Genomic DNA, 6,952 nt, shown 5'->3' with positions numbered 1-6,952 from the left:
TGACTTTTGTTTGCTCTGAAAAATCAATATTCTGATTGTACATTATGAACATTTTATATACCATTATCATTCTCCTATAGGTCCAGTTCTTTACTATTCTTTCATTCATGAGACTAATACTATGAAGCTTTGAAAACTAGTTTCTTAAGAATTAAGGTTGCAGGGTTGGCTAGGTGGCACAGTGGATAGAGCTCTGGTGTCAGGAGTACCTGGGTTCAAATTCAGCCTCAGACACTTAATAATTACCTAGCTGTGTGGCCTTGGGCAAGCCACTTAACCCCATTTGCCTTGCAAAAACTAAAATGAATGAATGAATGAATAAATAAGTAAATGAATAGATGGATAAAATTGCTTTCAGAAAAATAAGAATTACTAGGATATCTTACAAAATTCTCTGGAAATTGTTTTTCTTTAAAATTATTTATCACTATTTGGAAAGAGGAACTATTCATGGACTTCCAAATCTAAACCACAGACAGCATTAGTTACCATTTCTAAACCAGTCAGGTAGAATTATCCTAAGTTAAGACTGTTTCTAGATCTTGTTACTTCTTCATGGGTACTCGGCAATGATTAAAGCTATGCCTATTCCATTTTCCCCCAATTTTTCTTGAGATTATAGCAAGGTCAGATTGAATATTATGTAAGTGTTTGAAGTTTATAGCTTCATTTTGACAACTGCTTATTTTTTAAATGTGATTAATTTCATTTTTATGATGTTTTGTGTGACACAACCATTGCCTTCTAATTATCTTCTTTCAGTGATTTGTTTGCTCTTGACCATAATTAGCATAGTAAAATGAAATTATTAAATGTTCCCTAAAATATTAATCTCTAATCTAGTGACTTTGAGGTGGAACTTTGCAGTTACTTTAATTTGCCTTTATCTATTCATAATTTGGAACATTTATGCATATGGTAAATATAGCATGGGTTTTTATATTTGAGAATAGTCTGTTCATGTCTCTTGACCACTGATCTATATATTTTTATAAATGTATTCCAAGTTTACAGTCAAGATGGTGGACAGAAGCCAGGCACTATTTTCAGTTCTTCTGGTTTTCCCTTAGAACTAAAATGAGGCTTAGCTTTTGGATCCAGAGAACTCAGAGAAGAACTGAGGAGAATAATAACTACCAAGAAGGTCAGTCATGGGAGGAGCCTGGATAAGCCAGGGGCAGAGAGCAGAGACCAGTGCAAGGTGGCAGGGTGAGACTGCCAGTGATTTCAGAACAGTGCCTGAAGCATTTGTTGCGTGCTTGGCAGGCTGGAGACATCCAGTGGGGTGATTCAGATATCCATCTGGTCAGCTTGATTGGTCTAGAAGACCCAGGTTGGAAGCACCCCCATGTTTTCAATAGAGTCCCAGTGTTTCCAACCGAGTCCTCTTCCCTCCCATTCCTGTGGCAGAATAAGACTTTCTCCAGAACAAACAACCTCCCCCTGGTTTTGCACCTTGCCCTGAGGCTCAAGGTGGACTGCTACTGTTTGGGAATTAAATAGATTAAGATCTAACCCCAGGACCCAGTCCACATTGTGTAAGGACAGTCCAGTTTCTGCAGATCTCCCTACCACCCCTCCCCCCTCCCAGACCTAGGAAGTGAGCCACTAATCAACATCACAGAAGAGCCAGGGAAAGCTTTTGGCATCCCCTACAGGCTGACCCTCTGAATAAGCCCTGAAGTGGGCAACGGCTCTAGGGATCTCAACACCAAAAGTCTGTGAACCAGTGCTTCCCCCAACACAGAACCATAAGGAAAAGACCCAAAATGAAGAAAAGTCTGCCAAAAGGAGGTCCACTGAATGTTACCTTGAAAACAAGGATCCAGACACAGAAAGGACTAGAGATTCAGAGAAGAATATGTATTGGTCTCCAGCTCAGAAAGACTTCTTGAAGAGATCAGAAAGAAGTTTAAAATCAAACAGAAAAATTGGGAAAAGAAATGCAAGAGAAAATTATCCTTATTCAAGAGAAAATTAACATCTTACAACAAGAAAAAAAATCTTTTGAAAATACAATTGGACAAGTGCAAAAAGACAGTAATTCTCTCAAAAACACAATTGGACAAATGGAAAACTCTTTCAAAAATAGAACTGACCAATAGGAAAAGATCTAAAAGGCAAATAAAAAAACCTCAACTTGAAAAAAAAATTGGAATCTGTGGAGACTAATGAGTTCATGAGACACCAAGAATCTGTTAAAAATCAAAAAAATGGAAAAAATACAAGAAATTTTTAAAATACTACATTTTCAAAACAACAGACTTGAAAAATAAATCCAGGAGAGACAATTAAAGAATCATAGGACTTTCTGAACACCTTGAAAAGAAATAAAGCCTGCACTCTATACCTCAGGATATAGTGAAACAGAACTGCCATGATATCCTGGAACCAGAGGGAAAATAGTCATGGAAAGAATACATCAATCTTCCCCTAAAAGGGATTCCAAAATTAAAACACCAAGGAATATTGTGGCCAAACTTTTGAACTATCAGATCAAAGAGAAAATCCTGCAAACTGCCAGAAAGAAAAATTTCAAGTACCAAGGAGCCAGTCAGGATTACACAGGACCTGTCTGCATCAACATTAAGGAAGCAAAGGGCCAGTAATATGATATTCTGGAAAGCAAGGGAACTTGGAAGGCAGCCAAGAATTCATTATACAGAAAAACTGAGCCTTCTCTTCCAGAGAAAAGATGGACATTTAACAAAAAAGGAGATTTTCAAATTTTCCTGAAGAAAAGACCAGAGCTAAACAGAAAATTTGGTCTTCAACTAAGAGATTCAAGAGATACATGAAAAGGTAAAAATGGGAAAAGAAAAAAAAATATTCAATAAGATGAAACTAAGCTATTTCCCCACCTGGGAGACAGATTCTATAACTTGAGACCTGTAATTCTATTAGATGGAATATACTTAGCTAGAAATGATAGACAATCATGACTTGTCTGTGACTCTGATGGAATGAGTTAAAAATATCTCCTTAAAAAGAGGGGGAGAAACTAAAGAGATAGCAGGAAGGAGGAGATTGAATGGGGCAAATTACATCACCTGAAGAGATACAAAAGACCTTTAGCAACAGAGGAAAAGGGAGCAGATGAGAACCACCTGAATCTTACTTTCATCAGATTTGACTCCAAGTAGGATTGACACAAACACACTCAGTTGAGTTTAGAATCTTATATTACCTTTTAAGCATTAAGAGATAGAGAAAGGGGGAGGGGAGAAAAGGAGGGACTGACAGAAGGAAGGGAAGGAAGAAGGGGAAAAGGGAAAGGGAAAGAAAGGTGAAGGGGTTGAATAGAAGGGGGCAAGCACACTGAAGGAAGAGGCATTCAGAAACAAAAACCTGGGAAATAGGGATAAAGTGAAAAAAGGGGGAAAATACAAATAGCATGAGAAGATAGCATGAAAGGCAATAAAAAATTAGTAATTATGACTTTGAATGTGAATGGGATGAACTCTCCCATAAAATGGGAGCAAATAACAGAAAGGATAAAAAAAAACCAGAATCCTACAATATGCTGCTTACAAGAAACACATTTGAAGTAGAGAAATACATACAGTGTAAAGATAAAAGGCTGGAGCAGAATATATTATGCTTCAGTTGAAGTGAAAAAGGCAGGTGTAGCAACCCTTATCTCAGACAAAGCCACTACAAAAATAGATTTCACTAAAAGAGACATGGAAGGAAACTCTATCCTCCTGAATGGTACCATAGAAAATGGAGTGGGCAACGGCTCTAGGGATCTAGTGGAGAAGTTGAATGACTTAGAGAAAGACATAGGCAGCAAAATCCTACGGGAGACCTCAATCTCCCTCTCTCAGAATTAGATAAATCTAATCATAAAATAAACAAAAAAGGAAGTTAAGGAGATAAATAGAATGTTAGAAAATTTAGACATTGATAGACCTGTAGAAAATTGAATGGCATGTACAGAAAAATTGACACATGTACTAGAGCATAAAAACCACTTAATCAAATGCAGAAAGTCAGAAATATTGAATGCATCCTTTTCTGACCAATATGAAATAAAAATCGCACGCAATAATAGGCCATGGAGAGAAAAATCTAAAGCTAATTTGAAACCAAATAACCTCATTTTAAAGAATGAGTGGATTAAACAATAAATTATAGAAAGAATTAGTGATTTCATCCAAGACATTGATGAGACAACATACCAAAACTGATGGGATACAGCCAAGGAAATCATCAGGGAATATATTATACCTCTAAATGTTTACATGAATAAAGTAGAGAAAGAAGAAAATGAACTGAGCATGAAAATAAAAACATTAGAGAAAGCACAAATTAAAAACCCTCAATTAAATGTCAAATTATTAATCCTAAAAATTAAAGAAGAAATTAATAAAATCAAAAGCAAGAAAATGATTGAATTAATAATTAAAACCAAGAGTTTGAAAAAAACCAATCAAATAGTTAAACCTTTGGATAATTTGATTAAAAAAGGAAGAAGAAAACCAAATTACTAGAATGAAAATGAAAAAAAAAATGAACTCACTACCAAAGAAGAGGAAATAAAGTAACATTTCAGAACTATTTTGCCCAACTGTATTGCCAATAAAATTGATAATTTAAGTGAAATGGATAAATATTTACAAAAATATACATTCTCTGGGCTATTTGAAGAGGAAATTGAATGTCTAAATAAATCTATCTCAGAAAAAGAAATTCAACAAGCCATCAATGAACTTCCTAAGAAAAAATCTCTAGGATCAGATCAATTCACAAGTGAATTCTATCAAACATTCAAGGAACAATTGGTTCCAATTTTATATAAATTATTTGGAAAAATAGGTGAAGATGGAACTCTGATTAATTTCTTCTTTGACATCAATATGGTACTGATACCTAAACAAGGATGAGTCAAAACAGAGAAAGAAAATTATAGACCAATTTCCCTAATGAATATGGATGTAAAAATCTTAGCAAAGTGATAGCAGCAAGTTATCACACAGATAATGCACTATGACCAAGCAGGATTTATTCCAGCAATACAGGGTTGAATCAATATTAGGAAAATTGTTGGTATAATTGTATCAATAACAAATCCAACAGAAATCATATGATTATTCCAATAGATGATGAAAGTCTTTCCCAAAATAGAGCAACCATTCCTACTAAAAACACTAGAGAGGACAGGAATAAATGGATTATTACTTAACATGATAAGCAATATATATCTGAAACCATCAACAAGCATCATATGCAATGGGGATGAGGTAGATAATGAGATAATAATAACAGCAGGGGCGAAACAAGGATTTCCATTATTGCTATAATCATTGAATATAGTATTAGAAATGTTACCTTCAACAATAAGAGAAGAAAAGGAAATTAATGGAATTAGAATTGGGAATGAAGAAACAATACTCTCACTCTTTCCAGATAACTTGATCCTAAAAAATCATCAAATAAATTACTAGAAACTATTAGCAACTTTAGCAAAGTCAAAGGATATAAAATAAACCCATAAAAATCCTTAGCATTTCTATATAATACCAACAAGATGTAGTATTAAGAGTTAGAAATAGAAACTCAAATTAAAATAATGTCAGTAAACAAAAAATACATGAAAACAACTATAAAACAGTTTTTTAAATAAATAAAATCAAATTCAAATAATTGGAAAAATATCAACTGCTCATGGATAGGCCGAGCTTATATAATAAAAATGACAACTCTACCTAAATTAAACTACTTATTTAGTTCCACAACAAGCTTCCAAAAAATTATTTTAATGAGCTAGAAAAAATTGTAACTAAATTCATAATTAGTTACAAACAAAATATCAAGAATATCCAGGGAATTAATGAAAAAAATGCAAAAGAAGACGGTTTAGCCTTACCAGTTCTAAAATTATAAAGCATCAGTCAGCAAAACTGTCTGACACTGAGTAAGAAACAGAGTGGTGAATCAGGTTAGGTACAAAATAGACAGCAGGAAATGATTATAGTAATCTGCTGATTGATAAACCCAGAGTCCAGCTTGTGGGGATAAGAACTCATTCTTCAATTAAAACTGCTCGGAAAACTGGAAGATAGTTTGACAGAAACTAGGATTAGACCAACATCTCACATCCTATACCAAGATAAGATCAAAATGGATACAGGATTTAGACATAAAAGACTATATTATAAGCAAATTAGGATAACAATGAATAATTTACCTGTCAGATCTATGAAAAAGGAGCACTTTATGACCAAGGAAAAGATAGAGAATAATATAAAAAAACCTAATTGGATAATTTTGAATACATTAAATTAAAAAGCTTTTTGGATAAATAAAACCACTCTATCCATGATCAAAAGAAATGTAGTAAATTGGTAAGCAATTTTTACAACTGATTTTTCTGACAAAGGACTCATTTCAAAAGAAAATAGAGAATTGAGTCAAATTTCTAAAACAAAAAAGCAAGCCATTCCTCAATTGACAAATGGTTAAAGAATATGTAAAAACAATTTTCAGTTGAAAAAATTAAATTTTTCTATAGTCATATGAAAAATTGTTCTAAATCTTTACTGATTAGAGAAACACAAATCATTCTAGCATCTCTGGGGTATTACCTCACCGCTCTCAGATTGGCCAATATGACCAGAAAGTATAATAATGATCAATGATAGAGGGAATTTAGTAAATTTGGGAAACTAATACATTGTTTGTGGAGCTGTGAACTGATCCAAAATTTATGGAGAGTAATTTGGAATTATGCCGAAGGGGCAATACAATGTTCATACTCTTTGATCTAACAATACCACTATTGGGACTTTATCCTGAAGAGATCATGAAAAAGGATACAAAAAAATCCCCACATGTACAAAAATATTTATAGCAGCTCTGTTTGTAGTGGCACAGAATTGGAAATTCAGGGGATATCCATCAATTGGGGAATGGCTAAACAAATTGTGATATAGGAATGTGATGGCACACA

The sequence above is a fragment of the Macrotis lagotis genome, chromosome 6, assembly GCF_037893015.1.
Source record: "Macrotis lagotis isolate mMagLag1 chromosome 6, bilby.v1.9.chrom.fasta, whole genome shotgun sequence".
Taxonomy (NCBI): domain Eukaryota; kingdom Metazoa; phylum Chordata; class Mammalia; order Peramelemorphia; family Peramelidae; genus Macrotis; species Macrotis lagotis.
The sequence above is the reverse complement of the archived record's forward strand: the minus strand, read 5'-3'. Positions refer to the sequence as shown.